We start from the raw sequence: 19,270 nt of genomic DNA, 5'->3' as shown, positions 1-19,270 counted from the left end.
CTTTCGATGGTTACTATCTGTAAAAAATGATTTTGCCTGGTCAGAAAAAGTGAGAAAAATTGAAACCTCAGACATAAATTCCAGATGATACAAATTTATTCCATCTGAAACACAAAATCGAGATTGGACAGAAATATTTGCCTATTTTTCTGATTGGATTGGTAAGAAAACAACAAAGGCACGTTTCGCAATAACCTCCTGCTGCAGCTTTTCCTTTGCTTTATCGATGTGGTGCGAAAGTAGTGGTGCGAAAGTAGAGGTGCTTCTCCAACAGGGCCAGTGGCGCAATGGATCAACGCATCTGACTACGGATCAGAAGATTGTAGGTTCGACTCCTATCTGGCTCGAGAAAGTTGGCATGATCGTATAGTGGTGAGTACTCTGCGTTGTGGCTGCAGCAACCCCGGTTCGAATCCGGGTCATGGCATTTTGTGGTTTCTTCACACAGCTTTAAAGTTGGTTTTGGATACTTTGCAGCAATCAGAAAAGAGGCAAACATTTCATTTTGTGTTTGACTTGTGGTACTCTTGCTTTCGATGGTTACTATCTGTAAAAAATGATTTTGCCTGGTCAGAAAAAGTGAGAAAAATTGAAACCTCAGACATAAATTCCAGATGATACAAATTTATTCCATCTGAAACACAAAATCGAGGTTGGACAGAAATATTTGCCTATTTTTCTGATTGGATTGGTAAGAAAACAACAAAGGCATGTTTCGCAATAACCTCCTGCTGCAGCTTTTCCTTTGCTTTATCGATGTGGTGCGAAAGTAGTGGTGCGAAAGTAGAGGTGCTTCTCCAACAGGGCCAGTGGCGCAATGGATAACGCATCTGACTACGGATCAGAAGATTGTAGGTTCGACTCCTATCTGGCTCGAGAAAGTTGCCATGATCGTATAGTGGTGAGTACTCTGCATTGTGGCCGCAGCAACCCCGGTTCGAATCCGGGTCATGGCATTTTGTGGTTTCTTCACACAGCTTTAAAGTTGGTTTTGGATACTTTGCAGCAATCAGAAAAGAGGCAAACATTTCATTTTGTGTTTGACTTGTGGTACTCTTGCTTTCGATGGTTACTATCTGTAAAAAATGATTTTGCCTGGTCAGAAAAAGTGAGAAAAATTGAATTCTCAGACATAAATTCCAGATGATACAAATTTATTCCATCTGAAACACAAAATCGAGATTGGACAGAAATATTTGCCTATTTTTCTGATTGGATTGGTAAGAAAACAACAAAGGCACGTTTCGCAATAACCTCCTGCTGCAGCTTTTCCTTTGCTTTATCGATGTGGTGCGAAAGTAGTGGTGCGAAAGTAGAGGTGCATCTCCAACAGGGCCAGTGGCGCAATGGATAACGCATCTGACTACGGATCAGAAGATTGTAGGTTCGACTCCTATCTGGCTCGAGAAAGTTGCCATGATCGTATAGTGGTGAGTACTCTGCGTTGTGGCCGCAGCAACCCCGGTTCGAATCCGGGTCATGGCATTTTGTGGTTTCTTCACACAGCTTTAAAGTTGGTTTTGGATACTTTGCAGCAATCAGAAAAGAGGCAAACATTTCATTTTGTGTTTGACTTGTGGTACTCTTGCTTTCGATGGTTACTATCTGTAAAAAATGATTTTGCCTGGTCAGAAAAAGTGAGAAAAATTGAAACCTCAGACATAAATTCCAGATGATACAAATTTATTCCATCTGAAACACAAAATCGAGATTGGACAGAAATATTTGCCTATTTTTCTGATTGGATTGGTAAGAAAACAACAAAGGCACGTTTCGCAATAACCTCCTGCTGCAGCTTTTCCTTTGCTTTATCGATGTGGTGCGAAAGTAGTGGTGCGAAAGTAGAGGTGCTTCTCCAACAGGGCCAGTGGCGCAATGGATAACGCATCTGACTACGGATCAGAAGATTGTAGGTTCGACTCCTATCTGGCTCGAGAAAGTTGCCATGATCGTATAGTGGTGAGTACTCTGCGTTGTGGCCGCAGCAACCCCGGTCCGAATCCGGGTCATGGCATTTTGTGGTTTCTTCACACAGCTTTAAAGTTGGTTTTGGATACTTTGCAGCAATCAGAAAAGAGGCAAACATTTCATTTTGTGTTTGACTTGTGGTACTCTTGCTTTCGATGGTTACTATCTGTAAAAAATGATTTTGCCTGGTCAGAAAAAGTGAGAAAAATTGAAACCTCAGACATAAATTCCAGATGATACAAATTTATTCCATCTGAAACACAAAATCGAGATTGGACAGAAATATTTGCCTATTTTTCTGATTGGATTGGTAAGAAAACAACAAAGGCACGTTTCGCAATAACCTCCTGCTGCAGCTTTTCCTTTGCTTTATCGATGTGGTGCGAAAGTAGTGGTGCGAAAGTAGAGGTGCTTCTCCAACAGGGCCAGTGGCGCAATGGATAACGCATCTGACTACGGATCAGAAGATTGTAGGTTCGACTCCTATCTGGCTCGAGAAAGTTGCCATGATCGTATAGTGGTGAGTACTCTGCGTTGTGGCCGCAGCAACCCCTGTTCGAATCCGGGTCATGGCATTTTGTGGTTTCTTCACACAGCTTTAAAGTTGGTTTTGGATACTTTGCAGCAATCAGAAAAGAGGCAAACATTTCATTTTGTGTTTGACTTGTGGTACTCTTGCTTTCGATGGTTACTATCTGTAAAAAATGATTTTGCCTGGTCAGAAAAAGTGAGAAAAGAAGGGAATTTTGTTACTTACCGTAAATTCCTTTTCTTCTAGCTCTTATTGGGAGACCCAGACGATTGGGGTATAGCTACTGCCCTCCGGAGGCCACACAAAGCACTACACCAAAAGTGCAAGGCCCCTCCCCTTCTGGCTATACCCCCCCGTGGTATCACGGGTTCTCCAGTTTTAGTGCCAAAGCAAGAAGGAGGAAGCCAACAACTGGTTTAAACAAATTAACTCCGAGTAACATCGGAGAACTGAAAAACCGTTCAACATGAACAACATGTGTACCCGCAAACAGCAAAAACAATCCCGAAGGACAACAGGGCGGGTGCTGGGTCTCCCAATAAGAGCTAGAAGAAAAGGAATTTACGGTAAGTAACAAAATTCCCTTCTTCTTCAGCGCTCTATTGGGAGACCCAGACGATTGGGACGTCCAAAAGCTGTCCCTGGGTGGGTAAAGAAATACCTCATGTTAGAGCTGCAAAACAGCCCCCCCCTACGGGGATGTCACTGCCGCCTGCAGGACTCTTCTACCTAAGCTGGCATCCGCCGAAGCATAGGTATGCACCTGATAATGCTTGGTGAAAGTGTGCAGACTCGACCAGGTAGCTGCCTGACACACCTGTTGAGCCGAAGCCTGGTGCCGTAATGCCCAGGACGCACCCACGGCTCTGGTTGAGTGGGCTTTTAGCCCTGAAGGAACCGGAAGCCCAGCAGAACGGTAGGCCTCTATAATTGGTTCTTTGATCCATCGAGCCAAGGTGGCTTTAGAAGCCTGCAACCCCTTGCGCGGACCGGCGACAAGGACAAAAAGTGCATCGGAACGGCGCATGGGCGCCGTGCGGGAAATGTAGATCCTGAGTGCTCTCACCAGATCTAGCAAACGCAAGTCCTTTTCATACCGGTGAACCGGATGAGGATAAAAGGAAGGCAAGGATATATCCTGATTAAGATGAAACGAGGATACGACCTTAGGGAGAAACTCCGGAATGGGGCGCAGCACTACCTTGTCCTGGTGGAACACCAAGAAGGGAGCCTTGGATGACAGAGCTGCCAGCTCAGACACTCGCCGAAGCGATGTGATCGCAACAAGAAACGCCACTTTCTGTGACAGGCGAGAAAAAGAAACTTCTTTGAGAGGCTCGAAAGGCGGCTTCTGGAGAGCAACTAGTACTCTGTTCAGATCCCATGGATCCAACGGCCGCTTGTACGGGGGCACAATATGACAGACCCCCTGCAGGAACGTGCGCACCTTAGGAAGACGTGCTAGACGCTTCTGAAAAAACACGGATAGTGCCGAGACTTGCCCTTTAAGGGAGCTGAGCGACAAGCCCTTTTCCAACCCTGATTGCAGGAAAGACAGAAAAGTGGGCAATGCAAATGGCCAGGGAGACACTCCCTGAGCAGAGCACCAGGTTAAGAAAATCTTCCACGTTCTGTGGTAGATCTTAGCAGAAGTTGACTTCCTAGCTTGTCTCATTGTGGCTACCACTCCCTGGGATAAGCCTGTTGACGATAGGATCCAGGACTCAATGGCCACACAGTCAGGTTCAGGGCCGCAGAATTCTGATGGAAAAACGGCCCTTGAGACAGCAGGTCTGGAAGTGACCACGGTCGGCCGACCGTGAGATGCCACAGATCCGGATACCACGATCTCCTCGGCCAGTCTGGGGCGACGAGTATGATGCGGCTGCAATCGGATCTGATCTTGCGTAATACTCTGGGCAAGAGTGCCAGAGGCGGGAATACATATGGGAGGCGGAACTGCGACCAATCTTGCACCAAGGCGTCTGCCGCCAGAGCTCTTTGATCGCGCGACCGCGCCATGAATGCCGGGACCTTGTTGTTGTGCCGAGACGCCATTAGGTCGACGTCCGGCACCCCCCAGCGGCGACAGATTTCTTGAAACACGTCCGGGTGAAGGGACCATTCCCCTGCGTCCATACCCTGGCGACTGAGGAAGTCTGCTTCCCAGTTTTCTACGCCTGGGATGTGAACCGCGGAGATGGTGGATGCTGTGTCCTCCACCCAATTCAGAATGCGCCGGACTTCCTGAAAGGCTTGCCGGCTGCGCGTCCCTCCTTGGTGGTTGATGTATGCCACCGCTGTGGAGTTGTCCGACTGGATTCGGATCTGCTTTCCTTCCAGCCACTGTTGAAAGGCTAGTAGGGCAAGATACACTGCCCTGATTTCCAGAACATTGATCTGAAGGGTGGACTCTTGCGGAGTCCACGTCCCCTGAGCCCTGTGGTGTAGAAACACTGCTCCCCACCCCGACAGACTCGCATCTGTCGTGACCACTGCCCAGGATGGGGGCAGGAAGGATCTTCCCTGAGACAATGAGGTGGGAAGGAGCCACCATTGTAGAGAGTCCTTGGCCGTCTGGGAAAGAGAGACTTTCCTGTCTAGGGAAGTCGTCTTCCCGTCCCATTGGCGGAGAATGTCCCATTGAAGTGGACGCAGATGAAACTGCGCAAAGGGAACTGCTTCCATGGCTGCCACCATCTTCCCTAGGAAGTGCATGAGGCGCCGTAAGGGGTGCGACTGGCCCTGAAGGAGAGATTGCACCCCTGTCTGTAGGGACCGCTGCTTGTTTAGCGGAAGCTTCACTCTCGCTGCTCGAGTATGGAACTCCATGCCAAGATACGTTAGTGACTGTGTCGGTGACAGATTTGACTTTGGAAAGTTGATGATCCATCCAAAAGTCTGGAGAGTCTCCAGCGTAGCCTGTAGACTGAGTTGGCATGCCTCTTGAGAGGGTGCCTTGACAAGTAGATCGTCTAGGTAAGGGATCACCGAGTGTCCCTGAGAGTGCAAGACTGCTACCACCGCCGCCATGACCTTGGTGAAGACCCGGGGGGCTGTCGCCAGACCGAATGGCAGAGCTACGAACTGAAGATGGTCGTCTCCTATCACAAAACGTAGAAAACGTTGATGTTCTGTAGCAATTGGCACGTGGAGATAAGCATCTTTGATGTCTATTGAGGCAAGGAAGTCTCCTTGAGACATTGAGGCAATGACAGAACGGAGGGTTTCCATCCGGAACCGTCTGGCGTGCACATGTTTGTTGAGCAGTTTTAGGTCCAGAACAGGACGGAACGAGCCGTCCTTTTTTGGCACCACAAAGAGATTGGAGTAAAACCCTCTCCCTTGTTCCTGAGACGGTACAGGAACCACTACTCCTTCCGCTCTTAGGGAGTCCACCGCCTGCCGCAGGACATCTACACGGTCTGGATGTGGGGAGGTTCTGAAGAACCGAGCTGGAGGACGAGAACTGAACTCGATTCTGTACCCGCGAGACAAAATGTCTGTCACCCACCGGTCTTTGACCTGTGACATCCAAGTGTCGTAAAAGCGGGAGAGCCTGCCCCCGACCGGAGATGCGGAGGGAGGGGACTGGAAGTCATGAGGTAGCCGCTTTGGAAGCGGTTCCTCCATTTGCTTTCTTGGGGCGTGAGTGAGCCCGCCAGGAATCTGAGTTTCTTTGCGTCCTCTGAGTCCCTTTGGACGAGGAGAATTGTGTTTTGCCCGAACCTCGAAAGGACTGAAACTTCTGCTGCCACTTTCTCTGCTGAGGTTTGCTTGATCTGGGCTGGGGTAAAGAGGAATCTTTACCCTTGGACTGTTTAATGATGTCAGCCAATGGCTCGCCAAACAGTCTATCTCTAGATAAAGGCAAGCTGGTTAAACATTTTTTGGAACCAGCATCTGCTTTCCAGTCCTTTAACCACAATGCCCTGCGCAAAACTACCGAATTGGCAGACGCCATTGAGGTGCGGCTGGTAGATTCTAGGACCGCATTGATAGCGTAAGAGGCAAACGCAGACATCTGCGAGGTAAGGGACGCCACTTGCGGCACCGCTGGATGTATGATAGCATCCACTTTTGCTAAACCAGCTGAAATAGCTTGGAGTGCCCATACGGCTGCGAATGCTGGAGCAAACGACGCGCCGATAGCTTCATAGACAGATTTTAACCAAAGGTCCATCTGTCTGTCATTGGCATCCTTAAGTGAAGCGCCATCCTCCACTGCAACTATGGATCTAGCTGCAAGCTTGGAAATCGGGGGGTCCACCTTTGGACACTGGGTCCAGCGCTTGACCACATCAGGGGGGAAAGGATAACGTGTATCCTTAGAACGTTTAGAGAAACGCTTTTCTGGATGAGCGTCGTGTTTCTGGATTGATTCTCTGAAGTCAGAGTGATCCAACAGAGCACTTAATTTACGCTTGGGATAGAGGAAACGAAACTTCTCCTGCTCTGCCGCTGCCTCTTCTGCTGAAGGGGCTGGGGGAGAAATATCTAACAGCCTATTGATGGCTGAGATAAGATCGTTTACCATGGCGTCCCCATCCGGGGTATCCAGATTGAGAGGGGTTCCAGGATTAGACTCCTGATCACTCTCTTCAGACACATCACAGGGAGACTGATTGCGCTGAGACCCTGAGCAGTGTGATGACGTTGAGGGTCTTTCCCAGCGAGCCCGCTTGGGGTGGCTGGGGCAATCATCTGAGTCATTATACTCATCCTGAGAAGCCGGGGACCCCCTTGCAGTCTGGATTAAATCCAACTGCGGAGGATTAGAGGACATAGACCTCGCCGTGTCCATAGACTGAGCCCCAGGCATGGATTGCAAAGTTTCCAGGATTTTTGCCATAGTCACAGACATATTAACCGCAAAAACTGCAAAGTCTGTCCCTGACACCGGGGCAGAACTTACAAGCGTCTCAGCCTGGGTCACTACCTCTCCGGACTCCGGCTGGCGAAGCAGCACCGGATCTGAGCATTGCACACAATGGGGGTCCTTGGAGCCTGCTGGTAGAGCAGCCCCACATGCAGCACACGCAGTGCACACAGCCCTAGCCTTGGCAGCTTTGCGTCTTGTGGATGACATGTTGCTGCCTCCTCAGAGCGATCTGGGGTATTCAGCCAGGAAGCGACCTCACAGTGCAAGAAATCAATAAATATCTATGTCCAGTGACACAGTACACTAATACACAGTAAGGCACTAGAGGGGCCAGCTGAAAAGCCGCTTACCGCCCGCTTAAGAGCGGGTGTGTGGTCTCCCAAAGCCCCTCAGTCTAGGTCTCCCAGAGCCTTGCGTCCTTCCTCCAGCCAGACATGCATGTAATGGCTGCCGGCGTCCTGAGAGAGGAAGGGGGGCGGGCCCTGGGCGTTCCTGACCAAGAGCGGGAAGCCTGCTTCCCTCTGTGCCTAGTGAGAGGGCTGGAGCATGTAAATCAGGCTCCAGCCCTCGTCGCTGCCGTGAAACAGCGTTTCTCCCCTACCCTGATTGACAGGGTGGGGGCGGGAACGATCGGAGCTGCCGGCGTCCTAGGCCCAAAAGCCGGGGACTAGAGTTATAAACGCCGCCGCCGTAAAAGCGCGGTCGGCGTATCCCCGGCGCACCACAAGTCACAGCAGCGCCGCCCGGTCCAGTGAGGGTCGGCGCTGCGTTCCCAGAACACAAAGTCCCCCAGATAACTGTAGGAACACCAGCTCAGTGTACGGTCCCCGGCGCACTACAACACCCAGCCAGCCCGGAGTGTGTCTGTGCCTGCCGGGGACACAGAGTACCTGTATGATGCAGGGCCCGGTCCCTGATGGTACTCCTGCTCGGCATCCACCAGGTGCTATGGGTCTGTGGATGGAGCCCGGCGTCAGAGCTTTGAGGCCGGCAGGATCCCACTTCCACAGAGCCGCCAAGGGGATGTGGAAGGAAAACAGCATGTGAGGCTCCAGCCCTGTACCAGCAATAGGTACCTCAACCTTACAACACCATCCAGGGGTGAGAAGGGAGCATGCTGGGGGCCCTATATGGGCCCTCTTTTCTTCCATCCGACATAGTCAGCAGCTACTGCTGACTAAAATCTGTGGAGCTATGCATGGAATGTCTGACCTCCTTCGCACACAAAGCTAAAACTGGAGTACCCGTGATACCACGGGGGGGTATAGCCAGAAGGGGAGGGGCCTTGCACTTTTGGTGTAGTGCTTTGTGTGGCCTCCGGAGGGCAGTAGCTATACCCCAATCGTCTGGGTCTCCCAATAGAGCGCTGAAGAAATTGAAACCTCAGACATAAATTCCAGATGATACAAATTTATTCCATCTGAAACACAAAATCGAGATTGGACAGAAATATTTGCCTATTTTTCTGATTGGATTGGTAAGAAAACAACAAAGGCACGTTTCGCAATAACCTCCTGCTGCAGCTTTTCCTTTGCTTTATCGATGTGGTGCGAAAGTAGTGGTGCGAAAGTAGAGGTGCTTCTCCAACAGGGCCAGTGGCACAATGGATAACGCATCTGACTACGGATCAGAAGATTGTAGGTTCGACTCCTATCTGGCTCGAGAAAGTTGCCATGATCGTATAGTGGTGAGTACTCTGCGTTGTGGCCGCAGCAACCCCGGTTCGAATCCGGGTCATGGCATTTTGTGGTTTCTTCACACAGCTTTAAAGTTGGTTTTGGATACTTTGCAGCAATCAGAAAAGAGGCAAACATTTCATTTTGTGTTTGACTTGTGGTACTCTTGCTTTCGATGGTTACTATCTGTAAAAAATGATTTTGCCTGGTCAGAAAATGTGAGAAAAATTGAAACCTCAGACATAAATTCCAGATGATACAAATTTATTCCATCTGAAACACAAAATCGAGATTGGACAGAAATATTTGCCTATTTTTCTGATTGGATTGGTAAGAAAACAACAAAGGCACGTTTCGCAATAACCTCCTGCTGCAGCTTTTCCTTTGCTTTATCGATGTGGTGCGAAAGTAGTGGTGCGAAAGTAGAGGTGCTTCTCCAACAGGGCCAGTGGCGCAATGGATAACGCATCTGACTACGGATCAGAAGATTGTAGGTTCGACTCCTATCTGGCTCGAGAAAGTTGCCATGATCGTATAGTGGTGAGTACTCTGCGTTGTGGCCGCAGCAACCCCGGTTCGAATCCGGGTCATGGCATTTTGTGGTTTCTTCACACAGCTTTAAAGTTGGTTTTGGATACTTTGCAGCAATCAGAAAAGAGGCAAAAATTTCATTTTGTGTTTGACTTGTGGTACTCTTGCTTTCGATGGTTACTATCTGTAAAAAATGATTTTGCCTGGTCAGAAAAAGTGAGAAAAATTGAAACCTCAGACATAAATTCCAGATGATACAAATTTATTCCATCTGAAACACAAAATCGAGATTGGACAGAAATATTTGCCTATTTTTCTGATTGGATTGGTAAGAAAACAACAATTGCACATTTCGCAATAACCTCCTGCTGCAGCTTTTCCTTTGCTTTATCGATGTGGTGCGAAAGTAGTGGTGCGAAAGTAGAGGTGCTTCTCCAACAGGGCCAGTGGCGCAATGGATAACGCATCTGACTACGGATCAGAAGATTGTAGGTTCGACTCCTATCTGGCTCGAGAAAGTTGCCATGATCGTATAGTGGTGAGTACTCTGCGTTGTGGCCGCAGCAACCCCGGTTCGAATCCGGGTCATGGCATTTTGTGGTTTCTTCACACAGCTTTAAAGTTGGTTTTGGATACTTTGCAGCAATCAGAAAAGAGGCAAACATTTCATTTTGTGTTTGACTTGTGGTACTCTTGCTTTCGATGGTTACTATGTGTAAAAAATGATTTTGCCTGGTCAGAAAAAGTGAGAAAAATTGAAACCTCAGACATAAATTCCAGATGATACAAATTTATTCCATCTGAAACACAAAATCGAGATTGGACAGAAATATTTGCCTATTTTTCTGATTGGATTGGTAAGAAAACAACAAAGGCACGTTTCGCAATAACCTCCTGCTGCAGCTTTTCCTTTGCTTTATCGATGTGGTGCGAAAGTAGTGGTGCGAAAGTAGAGGTGCTTCTCCAACAGGGCCAGTGGCGCAATGGATAACGCATCTGACTACGGATCAGAAGATTGTAGGTTCGACTCCTATCTGGCTCGAGAAAGTTGCCATGATCGTATAGTGGTGAGTACTCTGCGTTGTGGCCGCAGCAACCCCGGTTCGAATCCGGGTCATGGCATTTTGTGGTTTCTTCACACAGCTTTAAAGTTGGTTTTGGATACTTTGCAGCAATCAGAAAAGAGGCAAACATTTCATTTTGTGTTTGACTTGTGGTACTCTTGCTTTCGATGGTTACTATCTGTAAAAAATGATTTTGCCTTGTCAGAAAAAGTGAGAAAAATTGAAACCTCAGACATAAATTCCAGATGATACAAATTTATTCCATCTGAAACACAAAATCGAGATTGGACAGAAATATTTGCCTATTTTTCTGATTGGATTGGTAAGAAAACAACAAAGGCACGTTTCGCAATAACCTCCTGCTGCAGCTTTTCCTTTGCTTTATCGATGTGGTGCGAAAGTAGTGGTGCGAAAGTAGAGGTGCTTCTCCAACAGGGCCAGTGGCGCAATGGATAACGCATCTGACTACGGATCAGAAGATTGTAGGTTCGACTCCTATCTGGCTCGAGAAAGTTGCCATGATCGTATAGTGGTGAGTACTCTGCGTTGTGGCCGCAGCAACCCCAGTTCGAATCCGGGTCATGGCATTTTGTGGTTTCTTCACACAGCTTTAAAGTTGGTTTTGGATACTTTGCAGCAATCAGAAAAGAGGCAAACATTTCATTTTGTGTTTGACTTGTGGTACTCTTGCTTTCGATGGTTACTATCTGTAAAAAATGATTTTGCCTGGTCAGAAAAAGTGAGAAAAATTGAAACCTCAGACATAAATTCCAGATGATACAAATTTATTCCATCTGAAACACAAAATCGAGATTGGACAGAAATATTTGCCTATTTTTCTGATTGGATTGGTAAGAAAACAACAAAGGCACGTTTCGCAATAACCTCCTGCTGCAGCTTTTCCTTTGCTTTATCGATGTGGTGCGAAAGTAGTGGTGCGAAAGTAGAGGTACTTCTCCAACAGGGCCAGTGGCGCAATGGATAACGCATCTGACTACGGATCAGAAGATTGTAGGTTCGACTCCTATCTGGCTCGAGAAAGTTGCCATGATCGTATAGTGGTGAGTACTCTGCGTTGTGGCCGCAGCAACCCCGGTTCGAATCCGGGTCATGGCATTTTGTGGTTTCTTCACACAGCTTTAAAGTTGGTTTTGGATACTTTGCAGCAATCAGAAAAGAGGCAAACATTTCATTTTGTGTTTGACTTGTGGTACTCTTGCTTTCGATGGTTACTATCTGTAAAAAATGATTTTGCCTGGTCAGAAAAAGTGAGAAAAATTGAAACCTCAGACATAAATTCCAGATGATACAAATTTATTCCATCTGAAACACAAAATCGAGATTGGACAGAAATATTTGCCTATTTTTCTGATTGGATTGGTAAGAAAACAACGAAGGCACGTTTCGCAATAACCTCCTGCTGCAGCTTTTCCTTTGCTTTATCGATGTGGTGCGAAAGTAGTGGTGCGAAAGTAGAGGTGCTTCTCCAACAGGGCCAGTGGCGCAATGGATAACGCATCTGACTACGGATCAGAAGATTGTAGGTTCGACTCCTATCTGGCTCGAGAAAGTTGCCATGATCGTATAGTGGTGAGTACTCTGCGTTGTGGCCGCAGCAACCCCGGTTCGAATCCGGGTCATGCCATTTTGTGGTTTCTTCACACAGCTTTAAAGTTGGTTTTGGATACTTTGCAGCAATCAGAAAAGAGGCAAACATTTCATTTTGTGTTTGACTTGTGGTACTCTTGCTTTCGATGGTTACTATCTGTAAAAAATGATTTTGCCTGGTCAGAAAAAGTGAGAAAAATTGAAACCTCAGACATAAATTCCAGATGATACAAATTTATTCCACCTGAAACACAAAATCGAGATTGGACAGAAATATTTGCCTATTTTTCTGATTGGATTGGTAAGAAAACAACAAAGGCACGTTTCGCAATAACCTCCTGCTGCAGCTTTTCCTTTGCTTTATCGAGTGGTGCGAAAGTAGTGGTGCGAAAGTAGAGGTGCTTCTCCAACAGGGCCAGTGGCGCAATGGATAACGCATCTGACTACGGATCAGAAGATTGTAGGTTCGACTCCTATCTGGCTCGAGAAAGTTGCCATGATCGTATAGTGGTGAGTACTCTGCGTTGTGGCCGCAGCAACCCCGGTTCGAATCCGGGTCATGGCATTTTGTGGTTTCTTCACACAGCTTTAAAGTTGGTTTTGGATACTTTGCAGCAATCAGAAAAGAGGCAAACATTTCATTTTGTGTTTGACTTGTGGTACTCTTGCTTTCGATGGTTACTATCTGTAAAAAATGATTTTGCCTGGTGAGAAAAAGTGAGAAAAATTGAAACCTCAGACATAAATTCCAGATGATACAAATTTATTCCATCTGAAACACAAAATCGAGATTGGACAGAAATATTTGCCTATTTTTCTGATTGGATTGGTAAGAAAACAACAAAGGCACGTTTCGCAATAACCTCCTGCTGCAGCTTTTCCTTTGCTTTATCGATGTGGTGCGAAAGTAGTGGTGCGAAAGTAGAGGTGCTTCTCCAACAGGGCCAGTGGCGCAATGGATAACGCATCTGACTACGGATCAGAAGATTGTAGGTTCGACTCCTATCTGGCTCGAGAAAGTTGCCATGATCGTATAGTGGTGAGTACTCTGCGTTGTGGCCGCAGCAACCCCGGTTCGAATCCGGGTCATGGTATTTTGTGGTTTCTTCACACAGCTTTAAAGTTGGTTTTGGATACTTTGCAGCAATCAGAAAAGAGGCAAACATTTAATTTTGTGTTTGACTTGTGGTACTCTTGCTTTCGATGGTTACTATCTGTAAAAAATGATTTTGCCTGGTCAGAAAAAGTGAGAAAAATTGAAACCTCAGACATAAATTCCAGATGATACAAATTTATTCCACCTGAAACACAAAATCGAGATTGGACAGAAATATTTGCCTATTTTTCTGATTGGATTGGTAAGAAAACAACAAAGGCACGTTTTGCAATAACCTCCTGCTGCAGCTTTTCCTTTGCTTTATCGATGTGGTGCGAAAGTAGTGGTGCGAAAGTAGAGGTGCTTCTCCAACAGGGCCAGTGGCGCAATGGATAACGCATCTGACTACGGATCAGAAGATTGTAGGTTCGACTCCTATCTGGCTCGAGAAAGTTGCCATGATCGTATAGTGGTGAGTACTCTGCGTTGTGGCCGCAGCAACCCCGGTTCGAATCCGGGTCATGGCATTTTGTGGTTTCTTCACACAGCTTTAAAGTTGGTTTTGGATACTTTGCAGCAATCAGAAAAGAGGCAAACATTTCATTTTGTGTTTGACTTGTGGTACTCTTGCTTTCGATGGTTACTATCTGTAAAAAATGATTTTGCCTGGTCAGAAAAAGTGAGAAAAATTGAAACCTCAGACATAAATTCCAGATGATACAAATTTATTCCATCTGAAACACAAAATCGAGATTGGACAGAAATATTTGCCTATTTTTCTGATTGGATTGGTAAGAAAACAACAAAGGCACGTTTCGCAATAACCTCCTGCTGCAGCTTTTCCTTTGCTTTATCGATGTGGTGCGAAAGTAGTTGTGCGAAAGTAGAGGTGTGTCTCCAACAGGGCCAGTGGCGCAATGGATAACGCATCTGACTACGGATCAGAAGATTGTAGGTTCGACTCCTATCTGGCTCGAGAAAGTTGCCATGATCGTATAGTGGTGAGTACTCTGCGTTGTGGCCGCAGCAACCCTGGTTCGAATCCGGGTCATGGCATTTTGTGGTTTCTTCACACAGCTTTAAAGTTGGTTTTGGTTACTTTGCAGCAATCAGAAAAGAGGCAAACATTTCATTTTGTGTTTGACTTGTGGTACTCTTGCTTTCGATGGTTACTATCTGTAAAAAATGATTTTGCCTGGTCAGAAAAAGTGAGAAAAATTGAAACCTCAGACATAAATTCCAGATGATACAAATTTATTCCATCTGAAACACAAAATCGAGATTGGACAGAAATATTTGCCTATTTTTCTGATTGGATTGGTAAGAAAACAACAAAGGCACGTTTCGCAATAACCTCCTGCTGCAGCTTTTCCTTTGCTTTATCGATGTGGTGCGAAAGTAGAGGTGCTTCTCCAACAGGGCCAGTGGCGCAATGGATAACGCATCTGACTACGGATCAGAAGATTGTAGGTTCGACTCCTATCTGGCTCGAGAAAGTTGCCATGATCGTATAGTGGTGAGTACTCTGCGTTGTGGCCGCAGCAACCCCGGTTCGAATCCGGGTCATGGCATTTTGTGGTTTCTTCACACAGCTTTAAAGTTGGTTTTGGATACTTTGCAGCAATCAGAAAAGAGGCAAACATTTCATTTTGTGTTTGACTTGTGGTACTCTTGCTTTCGATGGTTACTATGTGTAAAAAATGATTTTGCCTGGTCAGAAAAAGTGAGAAAAATTGAAACCTCAGACATAAATTCCAGATGATACAAATTTATTCCATCTGAAACACAAAATCGAGATTGGACAGAAATATTTGCCTATTTTTCTGATTGGATTGGTAAGAAAACAACAAAGGCACGTTTCGCAATAACCTCCTGCTGCAGCTTTTCCTTTGCTTTATCGATGTGGTGCGAAAGTAGTGGTGCGAAAGTAGAAGTGCTTCTCCAACAGGGCCAGTGGCGCAATGGATAACGCATCTGACTACGGATCAGAAGATTGTAGGTTCGACTCCTATCTGGCTCGAGAAAGTTGCCATGATCGTATAGTGGTGAGTACTCTGCGTTGTGGCCGCAGCAACCCCGGTTCGAATCCGGGTCATGGCATTTTGTGGTTTCTTCACACAGCTTTAAAGTTGGTTTTGGATACTTTGCAGCAATCAGAAAAGAGGCAAACATTTCATTTTGTGTTTGACTTGTGGTACTCTTGCTTTCGATGGTTACTATCTGTAAAAAATGATTTTGCCTGGTCAGAAAAAGTGAGAAAAATTGAAACCTCAGACATATATTCCAGATGATACAAATTTATTCCATCTGAAACACAAAATCGAGATTGGACAGAAATATTTGCCTATTTTTCTGATTGGATTGGTAAGAAAACAACAAAGGCACGTTTCGCAATAACCTCCTGCTGCAGCTTTTCCTTTGCTTTATCTATGTGGTGCGAAAGTAGTGGTGCGAAAGTAGAGGTGCTTCTCCAACAGGGCCAGTGGCGCAATGGATAACGCATCTGACTACGGATCAGAAGATTGTAGGTTCGACTCCTATCTGGCTCGAGAAAGTTGCCATGATCGTATAGTGGTGAGTACTCTGCGTTGTGGCCGCAGCAACCCCGGTTCGAATCCGGGTCATGGCATTTTGTGGTTTCTTCACACAGCTTTAAAGTTGGTTTTGGATACTTTGCAGCAATCAGAAAAGAGGCAAACATTTCATTTTGTGTTTGACTTGTGGTACTCTTGCTTTCGATGGTTACTATCTGTAAAAAATGATTTTGCCTGGTGAGAAAAAGTGAGAAAAATTGAAACCTCAGACATAAATTCCAGATGATACAAATTTATTCCATCTGAAACACAAAATCGAGATTGGACAGAAATATTTGCCTATTTTTCTGATTGGATTGGTAAGAAAACAACAAAGGCACGTTTCGCAATAACCTCCTGCTGCAGCTTTTCCTTTGCTTTATCGATGTGGTGCGAAAGTAGTGGTGCGAAAGTAGAGGTGCTTCTCCAACAGGGCCAGTGGCGCAATGGATAACGCATCTGACTACGGATCAGAAGATTGTAGGTTCGACTCCTATCTGGCTCGAGAAAGTTGCCATGATCGTATAGTGGTGAGTACTCTGCGTTGTGGCCGCAGCAACCCCGGTTCGAATCCGGGTCATGGCATTTTGTGGTTTCTTCACACAGCTTTAAAGTTGGTTTTGGATACTTTGCAGCAATCAGAAAAGAGGCAAACATTTCATTTTGTGTTTGACTTGTGGTACTCTTGCTTTCGATGGTTACTATCTGTAAAAAATGATTTTGCCTGGTCAGAAAAAGTGAGAAAAATTGAAACCTCAGACATAAATTCCAGATGATACAAATTTATTCCATCTGAAACACAAAATCGAGATTGGACAGAAATATTTGCCTATTTTTCTGATTGGATTGGTAAGAAAACAACAAAGGCACGTTTCGCAATAACCTCCTGCTGCAGCTTTTCCTTTGCTTTATCGATGTGGTGCGAAAGTAGTGGTGCGAAAGTAGAGGTGCTTCTCCAACAGGGCCAGTGGCGCAATGGATAACGCATCTGACTACGGATCAGAAGATTGTAGGTTCGACTCCTATCTGGCTCGAGAAAGTTGCCATGATCGTATAGTGGTGAGTACTCTGCGTTGTGGCCGCAGCAACCCCGGTTCGAATCCGGGTCATGGCATTTTGTGGTTTCTTCACACAGCTTTAAAGTTGGTTTTGGATACTTTGCAGCAATCAGAAAAGAGGCAAACATTTCATTTTGTGTTTGACTTGTGGTACTCTTGCTTTCGATGGTTACTATCTGTAAAAAATGATTTTGCCTGGTCAGAAAAAGTGAGAAAAATTGAAACCTCAGACATAAATTCCAGATGATACAAATTTATTCCATCTGAAACACAAAATCGAGATTGGACAGAAATATTTGCCTATTTTTCTGATTGGATTGGTAAGAAAACAACAAAGGCACGTTTCGCAATAACCTCCTGCTGCAGCTTTTCCTTTGCTTTATCGATGTGGTGCGAAAGTAGTGGTGCGAAAGTAGAGGTGCTTCTCCAACAGGGCCAGTGGCGCAATGGATAACGCATCTGACTACGGATCAGAAGATTGTAGGTTCGACTCCTATCTGGCTCGAGAAAGTTGCCATGATCGTATAGTGGTGAGTACTCTGCGTTGTGGCCGCAGCAACCCCGGTTCGAATCCGGGTCATGGCATTTTGTGGTTTCTTCACACAGCTTTAAAGTTGGTTTTGGATACTTTGCAGCAATCAGAAAAGAGGCAAACATTTCATTTTGTGTTTGACTTGTGGTACTCTTGCTTTCGATGGTTACTATCTGTAAAAAATGATTTTGCCTGGTCAGAAAAAGTGAGAAAAATTGAAACCTCAGACATAAATTCCAGATGATACAAATTTATTCCATCTGAAACACAAAATCGAGATTGGACAGAAATATTTGCCTATTTTTCTGATTGGATTGGTAAGAAAACAACAAAGGCACGTTTCGCAATAACCTCCTGCTGCAGCTTTTCCTTTGCTTTATCGATGTGGTGCGAAAGTAGTGGTGCGAAAGTAGAGGTGCTTCTCCAACAGGGCCAGTGGCGCAATGGATAACGCATCTGACTACGGATCAGAAGATTGTAGGTTCGACTCCTATCTGGCTCGAGAAAGTTGCCATGATCGTATAGTGGTGAGTACTCTGCGTTGTGGCCGCAGCAACCCCGGTTCGAATCCGGGTCATGGCATTTTGTGGTTTCTTCACACAGCTTTAAAGTTGGTTTTGGATACTTTGCAGCAATCAGAAAAGAGGCAAACATTTCATTTTGTGTTTGACTTGTGGTACTCTTGCTTTCGATGGTTACTATCTGTAAAAAATGATTTTGCCTGGTCAGAAAAAGAGAGAAAAATTGAAACCTCAGACATAAATTCCAGATGATACAAATTTATTCCATCTGAAACACAAAATCGAGATTGGACAGAAATATTTGCCTATTTTTCTGATTGGATTGGTAAGAAAACAACAAAGGCACGTTTCGCAATAACCTCCTGCTGCAGCTTTTCCTTTGCTTTATCGATGTGGTGCGAAAGTAGTGGTGCGAAAGTAGAGGTGATTCTCCAACAGGGCCAGTGGCGCAATGGATAACGCATCTGACTACGGATCAGAAGATTGTAGGTTCGACTCCTCTCTGGCTCGAGAAAGTTGCCATGATCGTATAGTGGTGAGTACTCTGCGTTGTGGCCGCAGCAACCCCGGTTCGAATCCGGGTCATGGCATTTTGTGGTTTCTTCACACAGCTTTAAAGTTGGTTTTGGATACTTTGCAGCAATCAGAAAAGAGGCAAACATTTCATTTTGTGTTTGACTTGTGGTACTCTTGCTTTCGATGGTTACTATCTGTAAAAAATGATTTTGCCTGGTCAGAAAAAGTGAGAAAAATTGAAACCTCAGACATAAATTCCAGATGATACAAATTTATTCCATCTGAAACACAAAATCGAGATTGGACAGAAATATTTGCCTATTTTTCTGATTGGATTGGTAAGAAAACAACAAAGGCACGTTTCGCAATAACCTCCTGCTGCAGCTTTTCCTTTGCTTTATCGATGTGGTGCGAAAGTAGTGGTGCGAAAGTAGAGGTGCTTCTCCAACAGGGCCAGTGGCGCAATGGATAACGCATCTGACTACGGATCAGAAGATTGTAGGTTCGACTCCTATCTGGCTCGAGAAAGTTGCCATGATCGTATAGTGGTGAGTACTCTGCGTTGTGGCCGCAGCAACCCCGGTTCGAATCCGGGTCATGGCATTTTGTGGTTTCTTCACACAGCTTTAAAGTTGGTTTTGGATACTTTGCAGCAATCAGAAAAGAGGCAAACATTTCATTTTGTGTTTGACTTGTGGTACTCTTGCTTTCGA

The 19,270-nt window shown here is 45.8% G+C and overlaps 43 non-coding genes across 43 annotated transcripts; all 43 read left to right on the top strand.

Annotated features, from left to right (window-relative positions):
* Positions 1-273: 273 nt before the first annotated feature.
* Positions 274-347, top strand: TRNAR-ACG (transfer RNA arginine (anticodon ACG)). The gene has a single exon. It is a non-coding gene; the product is annotated as a tRNA-Arg (tRNA).
* Positions 348-803: 456 nt separating this feature from the next.
* TRNAR-ACG (transfer RNA arginine (anticodon ACG)) lies at positions 804-876 on the top strand. The gene has a single exon. It is a non-coding gene; the product is annotated as a tRNA-Arg (tRNA).
* A 456-nt stretch (positions 877-1,332) lies between these two features.
* TRNAR-ACG (transfer RNA arginine (anticodon ACG)) lies at positions 1,333-1,405 on the top strand. Its single transcript has one exon. It is a non-coding gene; the product is annotated as a tRNA-Arg (tRNA).
* An 8-nt stretch (positions 1,406-1,413) lies between these two features.
* On the top strand, positions 1,414-1,485 carry TRNAH-GUG (transfer RNA histidin (anticodon GUG)). Its single transcript has one exon. It is a non-coding gene; the product is annotated as a tRNA-His (tRNA).
* Positions 1,486-1,861: 376 nt separating this feature from the next.
* Positions 1,862-1,934, top strand: TRNAR-ACG (transfer RNA arginine (anticodon ACG)). The gene has a single exon. It is a non-coding gene; the product is annotated as a tRNA-Arg (tRNA).
* A 456-nt stretch (positions 1,935-2,390) lies between these two features.
* TRNAR-ACG (transfer RNA arginine (anticodon ACG)) lies at positions 2,391-2,463 on the top strand. The gene has a single exon. It is a non-coding gene; the product is annotated as a tRNA-Arg (tRNA).
* Positions 2,464-8,971: 6,508 nt separating this feature from the next.
* On the top strand, positions 8,972-9,044 carry TRNAR-ACG (transfer RNA arginine (anticodon ACG)). Its single transcript has one exon. It is a non-coding gene; the product is annotated as a tRNA-Arg (tRNA).
* An 8-nt stretch (positions 9,045-9,052) lies between these two features.
* Positions 9,053-9,124, top strand: TRNAH-GUG (transfer RNA histidin (anticodon GUG)). Its single transcript has one exon. It is a non-coding gene; the product is annotated as a tRNA-His (tRNA).
* Positions 9,125-9,500: 376 nt separating this feature from the next.
* On the top strand, positions 9,501-9,573 carry TRNAR-ACG (transfer RNA arginine (anticodon ACG)). The gene has a single exon. It is a non-coding gene; the product is annotated as a tRNA-Arg (tRNA).
* An 8-nt stretch (positions 9,574-9,581) lies between these two features.
* TRNAH-GUG (transfer RNA histidin (anticodon GUG)) lies at positions 9,582-9,653 on the top strand. The gene has a single exon. It is a non-coding gene; the product is annotated as a tRNA-His (tRNA).
* A 376-nt stretch (positions 9,654-10,029) lies between these two features.
* On the top strand, positions 10,030-10,102 carry TRNAR-ACG (transfer RNA arginine (anticodon ACG)). The gene has a single exon. It is a non-coding gene; the product is annotated as a tRNA-Arg (tRNA).
* Positions 10,103-10,110: 8 nt separating this feature from the next.
* On the top strand, positions 10,111-10,182 carry TRNAH-GUG (transfer RNA histidin (anticodon GUG)). Its single transcript has one exon. It is a non-coding gene; the product is annotated as a tRNA-His (tRNA).
* A 376-nt stretch (positions 10,183-10,558) lies between these two features.
* TRNAR-ACG (transfer RNA arginine (anticodon ACG)) lies at positions 10,559-10,631 on the top strand. Its single transcript has one exon. It is a non-coding gene; the product is annotated as a tRNA-Arg (tRNA).
* Positions 10,632-10,639: 8 nt separating this feature from the next.
* Positions 10,640-10,711, top strand: TRNAH-GUG (transfer RNA histidin (anticodon GUG)). Its single transcript has one exon. It is a non-coding gene; the product is annotated as a tRNA-His (tRNA).
* Positions 10,712-11,087: 376 nt separating this feature from the next.
* TRNAR-ACG (transfer RNA arginine (anticodon ACG)) lies at positions 11,088-11,160 on the top strand. The gene has a single exon. It is a non-coding gene; the product is annotated as a tRNA-Arg (tRNA).
* Positions 11,161-11,616: 456 nt separating this feature from the next.
* TRNAR-ACG (transfer RNA arginine (anticodon ACG)) lies at positions 11,617-11,689 on the top strand. The gene has a single exon. It is a non-coding gene; the product is annotated as a tRNA-Arg (tRNA).
* Positions 11,690-11,697: 8 nt separating this feature from the next.
* On the top strand, positions 11,698-11,769 carry TRNAH-GUG (transfer RNA histidin (anticodon GUG)). Its single transcript has one exon. It is a non-coding gene; the product is annotated as a tRNA-His (tRNA).
* A 376-nt stretch (positions 11,770-12,145) lies between these two features.
* On the top strand, positions 12,146-12,218 carry TRNAR-ACG (transfer RNA arginine (anticodon ACG)). Its single transcript has one exon. It is a non-coding gene; the product is annotated as a tRNA-Arg (tRNA).
* Positions 12,219-12,673: 455 nt separating this feature from the next.
* On the top strand, positions 12,674-12,746 carry TRNAR-ACG (transfer RNA arginine (anticodon ACG)). The gene has a single exon. It is a non-coding gene; the product is annotated as a tRNA-Arg (tRNA).
* Positions 12,747-12,754: 8 nt separating this feature from the next.
* On the top strand, positions 12,755-12,826 carry TRNAH-GUG (transfer RNA histidin (anticodon GUG)). Its single transcript has one exon. It is a non-coding gene; the product is annotated as a tRNA-His (tRNA).
* A 376-nt stretch (positions 12,827-13,202) lies between these two features.
* Positions 13,203-13,275, top strand: TRNAR-ACG (transfer RNA arginine (anticodon ACG)). Its single transcript has one exon. It is a non-coding gene; the product is annotated as a tRNA-Arg (tRNA).
* A 456-nt stretch (positions 13,276-13,731) lies between these two features.
* Positions 13,732-13,804, top strand: TRNAR-ACG (transfer RNA arginine (anticodon ACG)). Its single transcript has one exon. It is a non-coding gene; the product is annotated as a tRNA-Arg (tRNA).
* Positions 13,805-13,812: 8 nt separating this feature from the next.
* Positions 13,813-13,884, top strand: TRNAH-GUG (transfer RNA histidin (anticodon GUG)). Its single transcript has one exon. It is a non-coding gene; the product is annotated as a tRNA-His (tRNA).
* A 376-nt stretch (positions 13,885-14,260) lies between these two features.
* Positions 14,261-14,333, top strand: TRNAR-ACG (transfer RNA arginine (anticodon ACG)). Its single transcript has one exon. It is a non-coding gene; the product is annotated as a tRNA-Arg (tRNA).
* An 8-nt stretch (positions 14,334-14,341) lies between these two features.
* On the top strand, positions 14,342-14,413 carry TRNAH-GUG (transfer RNA histidin (anticodon GUG)). Its single transcript has one exon. It is a non-coding gene; the product is annotated as a tRNA-His (tRNA).
* Positions 14,414-14,775: 362 nt separating this feature from the next.
* On the top strand, positions 14,776-14,848 carry TRNAR-ACG (transfer RNA arginine (anticodon ACG)). Its single transcript has one exon. It is a non-coding gene; the product is annotated as a tRNA-Arg (tRNA).
* Positions 14,849-14,856: 8 nt separating this feature from the next.
* On the top strand, positions 14,857-14,928 carry TRNAH-GUG (transfer RNA histidin (anticodon GUG)). The gene has a single exon. It is a non-coding gene; the product is annotated as a tRNA-His (tRNA).
* A 376-nt stretch (positions 14,929-15,304) lies between these two features.
* TRNAR-ACG (transfer RNA arginine (anticodon ACG)) lies at positions 15,305-15,377 on the top strand. The gene has a single exon. It is a non-coding gene; the product is annotated as a tRNA-Arg (tRNA).
* An 8-nt stretch (positions 15,378-15,385) lies between these two features.
* Positions 15,386-15,457, top strand: TRNAH-GUG (transfer RNA histidin (anticodon GUG)). The gene has a single exon. It is a non-coding gene; the product is annotated as a tRNA-His (tRNA).
* A 376-nt stretch (positions 15,458-15,833) lies between these two features.
* Positions 15,834-15,906, top strand: TRNAR-ACG (transfer RNA arginine (anticodon ACG)). Its single transcript has one exon. It is a non-coding gene; the product is annotated as a tRNA-Arg (tRNA).
* Positions 15,907-15,914: 8 nt separating this feature from the next.
* On the top strand, positions 15,915-15,986 carry TRNAH-GUG (transfer RNA histidin (anticodon GUG)). Its single transcript has one exon. It is a non-coding gene; the product is annotated as a tRNA-His (tRNA).
* A 376-nt stretch (positions 15,987-16,362) lies between these two features.
* TRNAR-ACG (transfer RNA arginine (anticodon ACG)) lies at positions 16,363-16,435 on the top strand. Its single transcript has one exon. It is a non-coding gene; the product is annotated as a tRNA-Arg (tRNA).
* An 8-nt stretch (positions 16,436-16,443) lies between these two features.
* Positions 16,444-16,515, top strand: TRNAH-GUG (transfer RNA histidin (anticodon GUG)). The gene has a single exon. It is a non-coding gene; the product is annotated as a tRNA-His (tRNA).
* A 376-nt stretch (positions 16,516-16,891) lies between these two features.
* Positions 16,892-16,964, top strand: TRNAR-ACG (transfer RNA arginine (anticodon ACG)). Its single transcript has one exon. It is a non-coding gene; the product is annotated as a tRNA-Arg (tRNA).
* An 8-nt stretch (positions 16,965-16,972) lies between these two features.
* On the top strand, positions 16,973-17,044 carry TRNAH-GUG (transfer RNA histidin (anticodon GUG)). The gene has a single exon. It is a non-coding gene; the product is annotated as a tRNA-His (tRNA).
* A 376-nt stretch (positions 17,045-17,420) lies between these two features.
* TRNAR-ACG (transfer RNA arginine (anticodon ACG)) lies at positions 17,421-17,493 on the top strand. Its single transcript has one exon. It is a non-coding gene; the product is annotated as a tRNA-Arg (tRNA).
* Positions 17,494-17,501: 8 nt separating this feature from the next.
* Positions 17,502-17,573, top strand: TRNAH-GUG (transfer RNA histidin (anticodon GUG)). Its single transcript has one exon. It is a non-coding gene; the product is annotated as a tRNA-His (tRNA).
* A 376-nt stretch (positions 17,574-17,949) lies between these two features.
* Positions 17,950-18,022, top strand: TRNAR-ACG (transfer RNA arginine (anticodon ACG)). Its single transcript has one exon. It is a non-coding gene; the product is annotated as a tRNA-Arg (tRNA).
* Positions 18,023-18,030: 8 nt separating this feature from the next.
* TRNAH-GUG (transfer RNA histidin (anticodon GUG)) lies at positions 18,031-18,102 on the top strand. Its single transcript has one exon. It is a non-coding gene; the product is annotated as a tRNA-His (tRNA).
* A 376-nt stretch (positions 18,103-18,478) lies between these two features.
* On the top strand, positions 18,479-18,551 carry TRNAR-ACG (transfer RNA arginine (anticodon ACG)). Its single transcript has one exon. It is a non-coding gene; the product is annotated as a tRNA-Arg (tRNA).
* Positions 18,552-18,559: 8 nt separating this feature from the next.
* On the top strand, positions 18,560-18,631 carry TRNAH-GUG (transfer RNA histidin (anticodon GUG)). The gene has a single exon. It is a non-coding gene; the product is annotated as a tRNA-His (tRNA).
* A 376-nt stretch (positions 18,632-19,007) lies between these two features.
* TRNAR-ACG (transfer RNA arginine (anticodon ACG)) lies at positions 19,008-19,080 on the top strand. The gene has a single exon. It is a non-coding gene; the product is annotated as a tRNA-Arg (tRNA).
* Positions 19,081-19,088: 8 nt separating this feature from the next.
* Positions 19,089-19,160, top strand: TRNAH-GUG (transfer RNA histidin (anticodon GUG)). Its single transcript has one exon. It is a non-coding gene; the product is annotated as a tRNA-His (tRNA).
* The last annotated feature ends 110 nt before the right edge of the window (positions 19,161-19,270 follow it).

This window comes from Anomaloglossus baeobatrachus, chromosome 4 (genome assembly GCF_048569485.1).
Source record: "Anomaloglossus baeobatrachus isolate aAnoBae1 chromosome 4, aAnoBae1.hap1, whole genome shotgun sequence".
Classification (NCBI taxonomy): Eukaryota; Metazoa; Chordata; class Amphibia; order Anura; family Aromobatidae; genus Anomaloglossus; species Anomaloglossus baeobatrachus.
Note: the sequence above shows the minus strand (reverse complement) of the source record. Positions and strands in the feature narration are given on the sequence as shown.